The following is a 14,825-nucleotide window of genomic DNA, read 5'->3' as shown; positions in this document are numbered from 1 at the left end:
AGTGTATGGCACCTCCCCCACTGATATGGTTTGGCTGTGTCCTCACCCACATCTCATCTTGAGTTCCCACCAGTTGTGAGAGAGACCCAGTGGGAGGTAATTGAATCATGGGGCAGGTCTTTTCTGTGCTATTCTCATGATAGTGAATAAGTCTCATGAGACCTGATGGGTTTATAAAGGGGAGTTTGCCGCATAAGCTCTCTGGTCTGCCACCAGGTAAGACATGCCTTTCACTTTCTGCCATGATTGTGAGGCCTCCCAGCCATGTGGAACTGTAAGTTCATTAAACCTCTTTCTTGTGTAAATTGTGCAGTCTTGGGTACCTCTTTATCAGCTGCGTGAAAATGGACCAGTACACCCACTCTTGCTCCTGCTCTTATCGTGGGAACCCTGCTCCTGCTTCACCTTCCACCATGAACAAAAGCTCCCCCAGGCTTCCCCAGAAGCTGAGAGGATACCAGCACTGTGCTTCCTGAACAGCCTGTGGAGCTGTGGGCCATTAAACCTCTTTTCTCTATAAATTACCCAGTCTCAGGTACTGGTCTGCAGCCTGTTAGGGACCAGGCTGCACAGCAGGAGGTGAGCAGCCAGTGAACCAATGAAGACTCATCTACATTTCCAGCCACTCCCCATCACTGGCATCACCGCCTGAGCTCAGCCTCCTGTCAGATCGGCGGCAGCATTAGATTCTCATAGGAGTACAAACCCTACTGTGAACTGTGCATGTGAGGGATCTAGGTTGCACACTTCTTATGAGAATCTAATGATCTGTCACTGTCCCTATCACCCCCAGATGGGACCCTCTAGTTGCCAGAAAACAAGCTCAGGGCTCCCACTGATTTGACATTATGGTGAGTTGTATAATTATTTAATTATATATTTCAGTGTCATAATAGAAATAAAGTACACAATAAATGTAATGCGCTTGAATCAAACTGAAACCACCTTCCGACCCCCACTGTTCATGGAAAAATTTTCTTCCGTGAAACTGGTCCCTGGTGCCAAAAAGATTGGGGACTACTGTTCTAGGGAATTTGAATTGGGATGGAGAGGCTGTGGCTGGGGTGCAGTGAGCAAGTGGGCTCCGAGTGTGTTCTGGGGAATTTGATGGGGATGGAGAGGTCGTGGCTGGGGTGCAGTGGCTGAGTGGGCTCCTAACGTCCTCCAGCACTTCCAGGTTGTAGGAATCCCAGAGTACTGTGGGCAGAGCCGGGGAGGAAGGCCCCACAGTGGGTAACAGAAACAGGGGTGCTGTGGCCGGGTGAGGGGCTGGAGTGGTGGGGGATGTGGATCTCGGATGGCTTTCCTGTTCCTGCTTCCAGCTCTGCATGAAGCCCTCATGCTCCTTGACCTTGCCATCCCAGAGACATGGCTCCTTGCCCCGCACTTTCCTTGTGCCTTGGTAAACCGAACACGCTGACCTCAATAACAACTTCAGCCAAGATGTTCAAGTCTGGAGGATGGGGCTGCTTGACCCCACGATGAAAAACGGTGAGTCAAACTCTCAGCTGGCCCAAGGCTGCCTCTGGTCTGTCGGAGGTCATGGGATGGAGACTAGGGACAAGAAATTTGTCTGTAGGCAGAATACACAGCCTTGCAGTGTCAGGAATCACACAGAACGAGGCGAACGCTCCAGGCCCACACAGGTGCAGGGACCGCCATGCAGGAGGAGGGTGCCCCGGAGTCAGTGCAATGCACAGTTCACCCTTGCTGGTGATGGCTCTGAGGAAGCCACTGCAGTGTGAACAGAAGCCAAGCATTTGAGCTGGAGAGCTCCAGATAGGAGGGTACTGCCCACCCAGAGACAGGAGGAGGGAAACGGCACCGCACGGGGGGGGTGAGCACTCCCTCCCCGAGGGCCAGCAACTGGCTTTAGAGGCTGAGAATTTCGCTCACCCTGCACTTGGCAGGCACAGGGCAGGCGCAGCTGAAGGAGAGGCCTCAGGCTTTCATAATCCCCCAGCCCACGGTCTTCCCATAGCCTCTCTCCCAAGGGCCCTCAGGCCCGCCTGGCTCTGATGTACACCCACAGCAGGTCTGGCTGCTCAGGACGAGGACCAGGGCCAACTAAGCCCACACCCTGCAGCTCCGGGCTCCTGCACCCGCAAGGGCAGCCACAGTGGCCTGAAATCTGCTCAGGCTTCTGTTTGGTTCTGGTAATCACTGGGTCCAGGCCACTGCTATGAGCCAGCTGAGGTTTGCTGTGTCCCTGTAGAGGGAAAGGCGTTGTTCCTGTTGTCCCCTGGGAGGATGCTGAGCCTCGTAGTGTCCCCGCCCTGGGTGATGCAGCACCCAGAGACTGCAGGGCTCACGCCTCTCTGTGGGAAGCAGCTTAGCCCCCTAAGTCAGAGGCTGCAGATGGCACTGCGGTGGGAGGCCCTGCCACCTTCGCCCACAGCAGCCCTGGAGGCTGAGATGGACCATGATAGGAGGTCCTGACACCTTCACCCACAGCAGCCCTGGCTGGGCACCTTGCTTAGGAATGTTAAGACTCTATTTTTCAATCTTGAAAGCCCAGGAAAACTCTGAGTCTAGGGATGTCTGTGCCCAACCAGCCAGGTGGTGTCTTGCTCAGAAAAGTGGGACACTGCTATAAACAGTACCCAGATGAAAATAAGGAGGGTGACATGAGGCCACGCTGCCGATTTAGTAGCAGGGCATCCACAGCACAGGGAGCTCCGTGGCTTTACCCTGGGGTTTTAGGACAACTGGCCACCTTCCAGGAGAAAGGATGACACCGCTCCGCCTCCCATCTCTGCTTCACACCATCTGCCCCGTGAGCCTCGCCTCAGTCCTCTGCACACCCTGCTCTGACTCAGGATACTGCGGCTGACACTGGCCGTGTCTGGCAAATTCATGGGACATGAAGATTCTGTCCACGATTAACTGCGCACCTACCAGCAAACACCAAAGATGGAGAGAATATCTGGTCATTCCCCATGGAATTGACGGCTTCGTGGTGTCTTTGTGCTCCAGGGGAAAAGCAATTTCTTTACCTACTGCGTCAATAGTGTGAGATCTGATGATTTCTTTGAGGACTTCGCCTGAATGCCTGCCCTTGGCTGCGCAGCTGTTGCAGACCCAGAGGAGAGCCTGTGCTGCAGCCCCCGCACGGCCCTGTGGAGCCTTCTCCCCACCTGCCACCTCTGCACAGGGAGGAGGCTGCGCACAACCTACCTGCAAGGGCCCAAGACAGCGCAGCTCGCAAGCTGAGAAGAGATGAGTGCTGTTGGCGCTGAAGTTTAGGAAGGCGTTTCTGATGCCCCCAAAGCATTCCTTTCGGTTTCCCCTCAACTTTGACTGTATGGTATCTTATTTTATGTAATACATACATTTTCAAAAGTTAAAAATAAATCTAGTTTTGATATGATAAAAAGGAGAATTGCTCAAGCCTGTAATCCCAGCACTTTGGGAGGCTGAGGCGGGCGGATCATGGTGAAAGCCCGTCTCTACTAAAAAATACAAAAAACTAGCCGGGCGAGGTGGCGGGCGCCTGGAGTCCCAGCTACTCGGGAGGCTGAGGCAGGAGAATGGCGTAAACCCGGGAGGCGGAGCTTGCAGTGAGCAGAGATCCGGCCACCGCACTCCAGCCTGGGCGACAGAGCAAGACTCCGTCTCAAAAAAAATAAGGAGAATTGGCTGGGCGTGGTGGCTCACGCCTATAATCCCAGCACTTTGGGAGGCCGAGGCAGACGGATCACCAGGTCAGGAGATCGAGACCACGGTGAAATCCCGTCTCTACTAAAAATACAAAAACTAGCCGGGCACGGTAGCGGGCGCCTGTAGTCCCAGCTGCTCGGGAGGCTGAGGCAGGAGAATGGCGTGAACCCGGGAGGCGGAGCTTGCAGTGAGCCGAGATCCTGCTGCTGCACTCCAGCCTGGGTGGTAGAGTAAGACTCCGTCACAAACACACAAAAAAAAAAAAAAAAAAAGGAGAATTATATTATTTTAATGAAATCAACAGGTGACCTCATGTCCAATTTTCAGGGTTTACAATTTCAAAATCCCATAGGCAGTGTTCTGTAAATTTATTGTCTGACATTTACCAATTAGACATTTCCAATGCTACCCACACTGCTTCCATGGAGTTCCAAAAGGTCTCTCTTGTGTCTGGTAATTAATTGTTACTGGGAATTCTGATCACTGTCACCTCCCATTTCCTATCTAGGATTTGGAGAGAAGTGTCTCCACTTTGTATTCACGTGTTCCTGAGGGGTCCACATCCTTTCCTAGCTTGCCTCACCCCAGACGTCCTGCGCAAGCCCCCGGCTTCCTGTTGCGCTGATGAGCTTGGGCCCGGCTGGATTTCCCCATTCCGTGGAGTGGGGAAGGAGTGAGAGAGTCAGATTTTCCCATGAACAGAATCTCATTGGAAACTGATTGTGGTTGAATAATAGGAAACCTGTGGCAAGCAAGTAGAATCAATGTTCACACTGATTGTATCTTTGAAGTCAATCATAGACATCTTTCAAATCAAGATAACTTTGATTCTAGAAAGATTTTTACTTTTATGTGATTTGATAACAGCATTTATTTTTAAATTTAAAATAACATGAAAGAAAGGCGTGTGATTTTATGGTTATCACAATGGACGGGAAAGTTGAAAGAGGCCGTAGGCGGTGCTCTGCTCAACTGCCTCTGAGAGAGGGGACATTCAAAGGGAAATATAAGTTGGAATAGTTTCGGAGTTTGTCATTGGGCCCTGTCTTCCTCATCATCCCTGTACCTGCTGGACTTAGATGGCAGACATTCAATAGAGTAGGAATGAATGAAGAATGAAGGAACAAAGGCTCCTGGGAGAACAGACCAGAAATCTCAGCAAGCTCCATACAGGACCCAGGACACGGTAGAGCAGGTAGCTCTAGCAAGTCAGTGATAGGCTGACTTTGGATTCTAAGACCTTATATATTTAACCTTATTCCAAGATGTTGGAGAGAAGGGGACGTCATGGTCACACAGACTCGGTGAAGGCTGAGAAATGTGTAGCAGTGTCTTGGTGTGCTGTGGGAATGACAGAGTTTCGGGAATTTCAGAGGGGTGTGGGATCCACCACATTGCAGTTTATAGTGGTGCTTGTCAAATGCTTGTTTCTACTTTAGCTGTTTAAAATGTGAAACAAAATAATTTTGAATTTCTTTGTGTGGTATTTTTCCTAAATAGATTGAATCTTAGGTTTAGATTGTGATTACTGAGTAAAGTGGAGAAGGGAATATGGGTGTTGTCTAAAATCTCGTGAGTCTAAGACAAAGTGAAATAGAATAGTGAATTATTAAACAACAAGCAAATAGCATTTATCGATGACTTGGTTTGTAAGAAGAAATCTAGGAAGTTTATGTGGGAGGTATTTTAAAACCCGAGGCGGGAATATATCCTTAGAGGAAAATGAGCACACACAGAATGAGGGAGCACGGAGAGTGCTGGAGCTTCACTCAGTGCTCCCGATCCAAGCACATGGGGAAGCGTGAAGACTCCAGGTGTTCCAAGGATTTCTCTAAGGGAAATCAATTGAGCCCATGGGGAAAGGGAAAGGTACTCTTTCAATAATGACTAGATTAGCAAAATATGGTTACATGAAATATTTAACACCCAAAAATAAAACCTAAACAGGTTTGCTGAGGCTGTTCTACTGTGTTGTGCTGTTCAGACCAGACCTGGAACTACTTTCAGGAGAAACGGTCAGGGGTTGTAGCACTTATAAGGGTGACCCAAGCAGTGGAAGACTGGAGACTAAACATAACCCAAACTAGAATTATTCTATGATTTAATAATAGTAATAAAATTATCAACTAGAACAGCTAATATTTATTGAATATCTACAACGGGCCAGGTATTTTCTCATGCATTAATTCATTTTGTCTTCAGAATAGGTTATAAATATGTGTTTACAGTGATTGATTAATGAATTAACTTTGACTTGATAACATATACACATGATAGAAAGTTCAAAAGCCGCAAAAGATGTAAAATGAAAAGTGAGTCTGCCGATACCCTAATGTACAGTCCCCCATTCCTTCTGGGAAAGCAACTATCAGTAATGCTTTCCTGCGTTTCCTTCCAGAGGTATTTTATATATACTATATATTTATATAGATAGGCTCAGCAGATTATTTTTTACTTTATGCTTATCGATAAATCTTCCATTTCCACATAATGGTACTTAATACACTACATCATTCATTGTAATAGTTGCTTGGAATTCCATTCTTATAAATGTGCGGTAGTTTATTTAATCATCCCCCTTTTGAGCGACTCTTGGATTGTTGCCAGTCTTCTGCTCTTAACAAGCAGCACCTCAGGGAATGATCCCATGGTTTCACACGCGTGTGGCTGTCTGTCAGACCCAGCTTCCCAAAACGAGTCCCGCGCCTCTCCTGCAAGTGGCTTTCTTTTGCAGCTTCATTCCCGTGTCAGACAGATCTCCTCCAGGGACATCAGCCAAAACCACACCTCACTCGGGCCCAGTGCAGAAGTGGAGCTGAGAATCTGGTTGTCTTCTCCCAGGCCACTTTGTAAAAATGTGAAACAATACTCTCTTTTCACTAATATTTTTGGAAAATAGAACCATTTTTAATTAAAATGTGTTTTATATTGTTATGCGGTGGGCTTTTTATTATTTTATGATATAATACATCTCTTTTAAGTTCCTCGCTTATCATTTTTAATATTGTAAATGTCAGTCTATGTAACCCATGTAAACAAAAGTCTTTGGGGCCTCAGATTTGGAGTGTAAAGTGATCCCAAAACCAAAAAGCTTGAGAATTGCTTCTGTGATTTATAATTTGAGAAGTAGAATTGGTGGGTACAAGTTACGTGCTTTTGCGTTTTGGTAGATATTGTCAAATTTCCCTTCCTGTAAACTCTATCAATTTATATTCCCACCGACAATGTATAGGGATGCCTGTTTCCTCTAGGCCTGGTCAGCAGCTAAGCTGACTAAGCTGTTGTTAAGCTTTTTGATCTTTGCCTACTTGAGAGTTGAAAACACTCCTTTACTGAGTTTAACTTTGTGTTTTTCTTATTTTGTATCAGCTTGAGTATGCCTCTGTACGGCTGAGAGCCAATGACATTTTCTTTTTACTGAATGATCTGTTCGTGTTCTTTGTGTATTTTCCACTAGGTGATGTGTGTTCCATTGGTCTTGAGGTGCTCGGTGTGAGTCTTGTGCTGTGTGTGCTGGGCACTGTCCTCCCTTGCTGGATCCATGTCTGGAGGTTCTGTTCTATTCCAATTGTTTGTGACAACTGGGTAGGAAAGAATTTTCCAGCCATTTGAGTGAGTGATTGAACTGGCTGCCTTGCTGAGACATAAACACGTTCTCAGAGGGGTATTTAACAAAGGATTGGGTATTGAAGTAAGTTCTAGTTCTGTAAAGAAGGTGGAACTTGAGGCACTCTAAGGTTCTTTGAAATACCCTGATAGTATCTCCAAGTGTGCCCCTGCATTGCAAAGCAGGCCACACAGAAGAGCGCCTGGACGCCGCTATTGATTTAGAAAGATCCTCCTGTGTAGAAAGTGTTTGGGGCACACTTTTAAGAGTTTCAAGTGACCTACTGAGCAAGGGGCCAGACTGCAAATGGCTGTGAGGTCTTTTTCTGAAAAATCAAAAGTAGAATGTTGCATCCGGAACAAACCTGAGAGTCTTATGTTACACAAAAGAAAACTGCAGCCAGAAAGGTGAAGGAGCTTGCAAGAGGCCACACAGCATACGACGGGAGCCAGAGTCCTAATCTCATTCTCATTACCATTCCATGCCCAAAAAGCACATTGATTAATGACTTTAAAAATACTCTGAAACATTCATGCAGCATGGTTTGCTTCTGCTCTGTGGTTTAAATGGTTATCATTTCTTATTTCATTCAGAAATTGCTTTAAGCGTCACTGCCTCCCCCTAAAGACAACTGTGTAGTTGCCCTTCACAAAGGCTGGACGATGTCTGCGTTTCCTAACAGGGGTCTGGCCTTTGTTGGTACTTTCACAGAAGACAACCGCTAGCAAATAGTTGACAAATGATCACCACTGATCATTCCAGGTTATTCACCAAACACTAGTTGTACTTTTTTCCCCTTCTTCTTCACATTTTAACATCTCTAATATAAAGATGTGTCTGGTAATAGATTGCAATTGTGGTCAATCTGCAGTTGTGATCAAGTTTTGTCCCCATGTGTGAGAATGTTTGTAACAGTGAAATTCAGAACAAGTTCAATGCACAGCCCAGTGACTTGTCATCTAGACTTGTCATCTAGACTTGTCACCTAGTGCCACAGCTGGACATCCCAATCTTTGGATTTCAACTACCCAGTAACTCAGACTATTTGAGGAGGAGATGATCTTGATTGCTTTCTGGAATGCTTTCTTGCACCTTCTGTTAAGCTTACAAAGGACCAGCATCCAAATATACAGAGTGGGTATTGGCAGCTTGAAAAAGTCCAGGGGCAACGGTGGAGCCCACTGGCTTTTGGTGGCTCACAGGCTGATACCATGTGAGAAGGCGTGAGTGAGGCTGAGTGAGCCAGGACATGACTTGGGAGCAGTGGATGCTGCATCCAAAACAGTTTTAAAAACATCTTAGCTCTGCTTGTATTTTCCTTTCAATATCTATGCACAAGGGATATAAGATACATATCCATGACTAAGTAAAAGAATTTATTTATTTATTTATTTATTTATTTATTTATTTATTTATTTATTTTTGAGACAGAGTCTTGCTCTGCTGTCCAGACTGGAGTGCAGTGGCAAAATCCTGGCTCACTCCAGCCTCAACCTCCTGGGCTCCAGTGATCCTCTCGACTCAGCCTCCCAAGTAGTTGGGACTACAGGCATGCACCACCATGCCTATCTAATTATTTTATTTTATTTTATTTTTTTTTGTTTTCTGTAGACATGGGATTTCACCATGTTGCCCAGGCTGATCTCAAACTCCTAGGTTCAAGCCATCCTCCTGCCTCAACCTCCCAAAGGGATTGTAGACATGAACCATGGCACCCAGCCAAGAACTCTATTAATACATATACAATTCTCAGTGATAAGAATTCACGGTGCAACAGTTTAGTTGGCAACATTTCTTTTCTTTGTGGCACAAAAAGCAGTGGTGAGTTATATAACTGGTGAAGGTTTAGACTGACAGAGTATGGCCCATTGCGAATAAGTCCATATTTGCTCACAACTATTCCATGTTCACTGGTTACTCACTTGTTAGCTTGGTACCTTGTTTATTTATGTACATTGTTATTCAGCAAACAGTGAGCACCTGTTTATGCACTGCCATTGCTAATGAGACAGAATCATGTGAGGAGTGGACAGTCTGCCTTATAGCCCATGCTCAGTACATATCCTAATGAGGAATCGGTCCCTGGCTGTCATTGTCTCCATGCACTTGAGTTGGACAATGGTATTTACCTGCCAGTCTTTCTGCTTTGTAGAATGGCTGGTACATGGGACATGTTGTGATACTTAATGCCATGGGTTGAACTGTGTTCCCCAAAAGACATGTTGACGTCCTAAACCCTGGTATCTGTGCATGTGATCTCACTTAGGAATAGGTTCTTTGCAGATGTAGTTAGATTCAGATGAGGTCACTAGGGAGGGCCTTAATTCCCTATGACTGGTGTTTTTATCTGAAGAGGAAAACGCCGCATACGGACAGGCCACCCACAGGGGGACACTGTATAATGACAGAGTCAGGGTCTGGCATGATCCCACAGGGGGACATGGTACAATGAAAGGGTCAGGGACTGGCGCAATCGGCTGCAAGCTCAGAACCACCAAGGAGTGGTGGCCGCCACCAGAAGCTGGGAGGGGCAGAAAGGATTCTCTGCCTCTCAGAGGGAGCACGGCTCTGCTAAAACCTGGGTTCCAGCTTCTGGCCTCCAGACAGAAAAGAAGAAATCTCTCCTGGTTTAAGCCTCCCCGCTGTCCTTTGTTACAGCCACCCTCGGAAGCAAATAGGCTTAGCTTTAGAACTGGACTTGGGTAACAAAATTGAGACCCTTATCAGTAAAGTAATCAAAATACACTGACTTTTCTGGTGACACTTGGAGCCTTTTTTGGGCCTTTCCTTCCTGTGCATTGCATTTATTCAGCAAATGTTTCTCCAGCTCTGTCCCAAAGATGTGCCAGGTTCTTTCATTTCTGACTATGCCACACTCAGCCCATCTAACCTCAAATCTAACCTAATCCTGGTGGCCCTCCCACCTTTCCAGCATACAGGAGCAAGCAGAGAAAATGGGCAGTCAAGTCAAAAGGAAAGGACAGCCTACAGGTACCTGGTTTTCCTTCTTCTGCTGGAGCTACATGTAAATATTTATATATAAATACCCAGGAGGCAGTCAGTATTTCTAAAAGGGTTTGTAATGTAAATGTGGAAAATCACTTTCTGCCCCAGTAGGAACTCTGCTCTTCCTCACTTCCAATCACACTCATTCATCCATTCCCTCATTTCACAAACACTTATGATGCACTGCACGGCAAGCATTGCATTTTCTTTTTTTGCTTAAAATTTCAAAATTAATAAATGATATTTTAGTTGAAATGCTTAAATATAACAAATAAGAGGTTCTTGATCAGAAGAGAAAAGCTCTCTTGTGCCAACAAGTGCAGAATATTTGGTGAGTGGACGTTGGCCGGGCTGGGCTAGGTCAAGTTAATCTCCTCTTCATCGATCAGTTCTGCATGGACCCCTTTAAGTGACTGGCAAGGAGAAAAGCTGGAGCTCAGGAGGAGGTGCTGGAAGGCAGAGGTTGGGTGAAGGGTGATTGACATCTAGGGGGACAGGAGAGCTTCCTTCCTCTTTGTTGGATGTAGAGGACTAGTTTCTTCCTCTGGTTAGGGTTGCCAGGTAAGATAGAGGACACTCAGTCATATGTGAATTCCAGGCAATGAGATATTGTTTTAATATAAGCACATACCAAATATTGCATAGAACATGTTTATATTGGAAGTGTATTTGTCGTTTTTCTGAAATTCAAATTTAACCAAGTGTCCTCTACTTTTAATCTGCTGACTCCTGCAACTCTACCTCTGGTTTCATCTTCATTTTCTGAGTGGGAGATTCAGTCACGGATGAACTCTAGAAAGGGAGACACAAATCAGGGGGTTGAGTTTTCATTTGAGACGATTTGCTGTAGAGTTTGGGGTTGTATTCATTGTCTGTGAGCCTTGATTTTTCAATAAGCAAACGACGAAAGAAAAAACATCTGCCTCTAGTGAACTTCCAGATCCACCATGAAGATGAATAAACAAACTCTGCAGTTGTCCTCTGAGTTCTTGGGGAAGCTGCATTTTCTAACCCACAGCATTTGTTCTAGTTGGTCTCAGAAGCCTGCGCTGCTGGAGCCCTGGCTTGGTTCCTACAGCGGCTAATTGCCATGGCATCACCTTTCTTCCCGGCAGGTGTCGGAGCCTCTGGAGAGAAGCCAACTCTATCCTGATCTTCCACCCCGAGGCCCAGGGCTCAACCTCGGTTTCTGTCGTACTTTCCCTCTGGATCTAGAACTGCCCTCTCTCCTCCACACCACTGTGTGTTTAACGCATTGAAGGGAATTCTTGAACAAGTTTCGGGAAGATGCTGCGGGGTGTGTTAATGGCACTCTGAGCTTGCCCGGCTGTGCATTTGGAAATGTGCCTGGTCATTCTCCGGCCCTCAAATCCGGCCCCCTGTCTTTGTTCTAACGTTTTCATATTTGAGCTTGGAGTGAGAATTGGATAAAAGTGACTATCTTGATGGATGGGCATTTAGGTTCCTTGTTATTACTGATTCCCTCAAAAAATAAAGGAGAGGATTTGTGATTTGTGCTGTCTGGCAGTCTGATGTTTGTTGTTTCAGCTTCTTCCTGTTTGAAAACGGGGAAAATGTGTCCCTGTGCTACTACGGTCATATGAACGTCCTCAAGAAACAGCCCATCATGGAAATGGTGGCTCAGCTCCTGTAGGAACAAAGAATATTATAAAAGCCCCAGGTGTTTTATTTTTAAATTTTAACCCAACTTCTCTCTTTAAAGAGGAGGACTCATGACCCTCACGGACTGTTATTTGTTTGGGATCTCCCTGCTGAGTTTGGCTATGTTCATGAAGATGCAAGCTTGGGAGACACACTTGTTGTCAAAGACAAATTCATCTCCAAAGAAAATGAAACGCATTCCCTGAGCTTTGGGAACCAGGAACTACCCCTGCTTGCCACTTCTAATTAAAGTAAGGCATTGAGAAGAGAATAGACAGAAAGGAGGAAGAAGCTGAAACAATAAACATCAGACCATCAGTGGCTACATCATTCAAATGGCTTCTCCTGGGACTGATATTGAGTAAGTCAACTCTGAAGTAATAATTACCATTATTAGGACACATTTTACCCCACCAACATAATTTTTTCAGGAATGTAGGACCTCTGATTATAATAATTACTTGACTTCTATTTCCCCAGCCCCACATATAATACCACAGTTTTTATTTAACCGTTTTCACCATCAGCAGCAATCTTTATCTTGCACGTTCTAATAGTGGTTGATGTGTTGTTTTCATCATTCGGAACGCATCAACCCGGACTTGCAGTAAATCAGCACAGAATTGAAGACTCTTTCCCACACTATGTTCCCCTTGTTCTGCATATACACATCCCCCAAATTTTTTTTGTAAACTGAATAATATTTTAAATGCTGTAAGGTAACTCCCAATGGGAACCCATAAAGGATTCTTCTGAAGGAAAATGTATTGTTTTCTGCGAATTTAATGTTCAACCCCTCATTCATCTGCCATAGGCTCTTCAATGTCCGCTGCTTGTATTTTTAAAAAAATCGAAGAATCACTGTGTGGGGCTTTTTCTCCTTAGGTTCCAGTCATCAAATGCTACCACTGAGCAACTAAAACTTTTGCAGACGCTGTTCTGTGAGTACAGTGTCCAAACCAGAAAGTCAAGATGCCTCTTTGAGGATCGGTCTGAAAACAAAATACATGAAATCCAGGAGAGCTGGGATAGACAACGCCATGAAGGCAGCGCGGAGAGCGTCAGGGAGCAGCTGTTTCAACACAGTGGAGACTTCACTCCTGCACCTGAGGGAGCATTCACTGAATTTATGTTCATATATGTTCATATATTTATACTAATAAATATGTTCACATACTTATGTTCAAAATATGTTCGTAATATAGTCATCTATTTAAGTTCATATTTTGTGGTTTCTGGAAGAGAATCTAATGTTCTTATTACCAAATAGTAGGTGAACTCAGTACTTTGACAGAGACACTTCCCCAATCTCTCTTTTAATTCCTGTTCTCAGCAAGGCTTCTCCTGCAGTAACTCCTCGTCCTTCATCTTGACTTCTCGGCCCCCTGTATCCATTTCCCCGAGGGAGGGAGGCATGTGTTTGCTGACTGATTCATTAGACCTCGACTCAGGAAGGATTGATAGTCCGTCTTGACATGAGAATGGGATCTGCACAGGCTTTAAGATGTTAGAAGAGGGACTTGCAGCCTCACAGGATTGCCTCTTGAAGGCCAGACCCACCATCCTTTCTTTTAGATAAATAATCCAGGTGCAACTGAGCCAAGCAACATGCTCTGTAAATCAGGTTGCTTCTAATCAATAGTCTAGTTCGTGCAGAATCCAAACCATCAGAAAGAAAGAACAGTAATAGTTTCAAACTCCAGGGTGATGGCAGCTGGTGTCAATAGTGGCACCCCGCAGGCATACGCGGAGCTGCTTGAGGGGAGGGCTGTGTCCTGTCCAGTTCTGCATCTTTAGAGTCGAGTGCTGGGCCTGGATACGCCCTCAGGGAGTATTTCTTACATTGAATTTCATTTTTGAGACTATGATGTCACTTCCAAGCCACAAAGTTCTATGAGATTGAATTATTTTTTGTTTAGTGTTAGACCTAGAATATGTAATGAATTTTTACTGTCTGACGATTAGAGACTGTACAGCATATAGAATGACTTTTTTTTATTAACCATTATTCTTGTGGAAGTACAATTTACTAAAGATTCAAACCTGAGATTTAAAAGAATTTTATTACATGAATTACCAAGAAAATCAAAGTCATACAAATTTCAGTAATTGTTTTTAATCCGCAACTCTCTCTTTTCCCAAGTAATTTATTTCTAAATGGAGGAAAATAAAATGACTTGACATTTTAATTATGGATCATTAAATGCATCTCAACAACACAGATTACTGACCAGTTTGTTTCCATAGAGCCTTTTGATGCTTTAAATTTTGTCTTTTCTTTTTAACATTTATAACCTCAGATAATCCTGGATAGATCACTTTTATGATGATCACAGGCAGGTGTATTTGTTTTGGAAACACAACCAGCTTCCAAAGACTCAAGAACAGTCAATTTATTAATTTTTATTAGTAACCTGAGCAGAAACAAACAGAACAAATATTACGAAAACCAAAGGCCACACCTTTTTAAAGAGTCAACTTTCAAGCAGCCGTAAACTGATCGATAAAACTTCTCCAGGTTCTTTAATTTGGGACTGTATACATCATATGCAGAGAAAATTCACTTAAAAAGGACTCGCTGGCCGGGCGCGGTGGCTCAAGCCTGTAATCCCAGCACTCTGGGAGGCCGAGGCGGGTGGATCACGAGGTTAGGAGATTGAGACCATACTGGCTAACCCAGTGAAACCCCGTCTCTACTAAAAAATACAAAAAACTAGCCGGGCGAGGTGGTGGGCGCCTGTAGTCCCAGCTACTCGGGAGGCTGAGGCAGGAGAATGGCACGAACCCGGGAGGCGGAGCTTGCAGTGAGCTGAGATCCGGCCACTGCACTCCAGCCTGGGCGACAGAGCGAGACTCCATCTCAAAAAAAAAAAAAAAAAAAAAAAAAATT

The 14,825-nt window shown here is 45.0% G+C and overlaps 1 long non-coding RNA gene across 1 annotated transcript; it reads left to right on the top strand.

The window, feature by feature from the left end:
• Positions 1-216: 216 nt before the first annotated feature.
• LOC111550277 lies at positions 217-13,124 on the top strand. Its single transcript, XR_002733988.2, has 4 exons — positions 217-274; positions 9,241-9,388; positions 10,095-10,258; positions 12,867-13,124. It is a non-coding gene; the product is annotated as an uncharacterized LOC111550277 (long non-coding RNA).
• The last annotated feature ends 1,701 nt before the right edge of the window (positions 13,125-14,825 follow it).

The sequence above is a fragment of the Piliocolobus tephrosceles genome, chromosome 5 (genome assembly GCF_002776525.5).
Source record: "Piliocolobus tephrosceles isolate RC106 chromosome 5, ASM277652v3, whole genome shotgun sequence".
Taxonomy (NCBI): domain Eukaryota; kingdom Metazoa; phylum Chordata; class Mammalia; order Primates; family Cercopithecidae; genus Piliocolobus; species Piliocolobus tephrosceles.
This window is presented reverse-complemented; position numbering and strand designations above follow the sequence as displayed.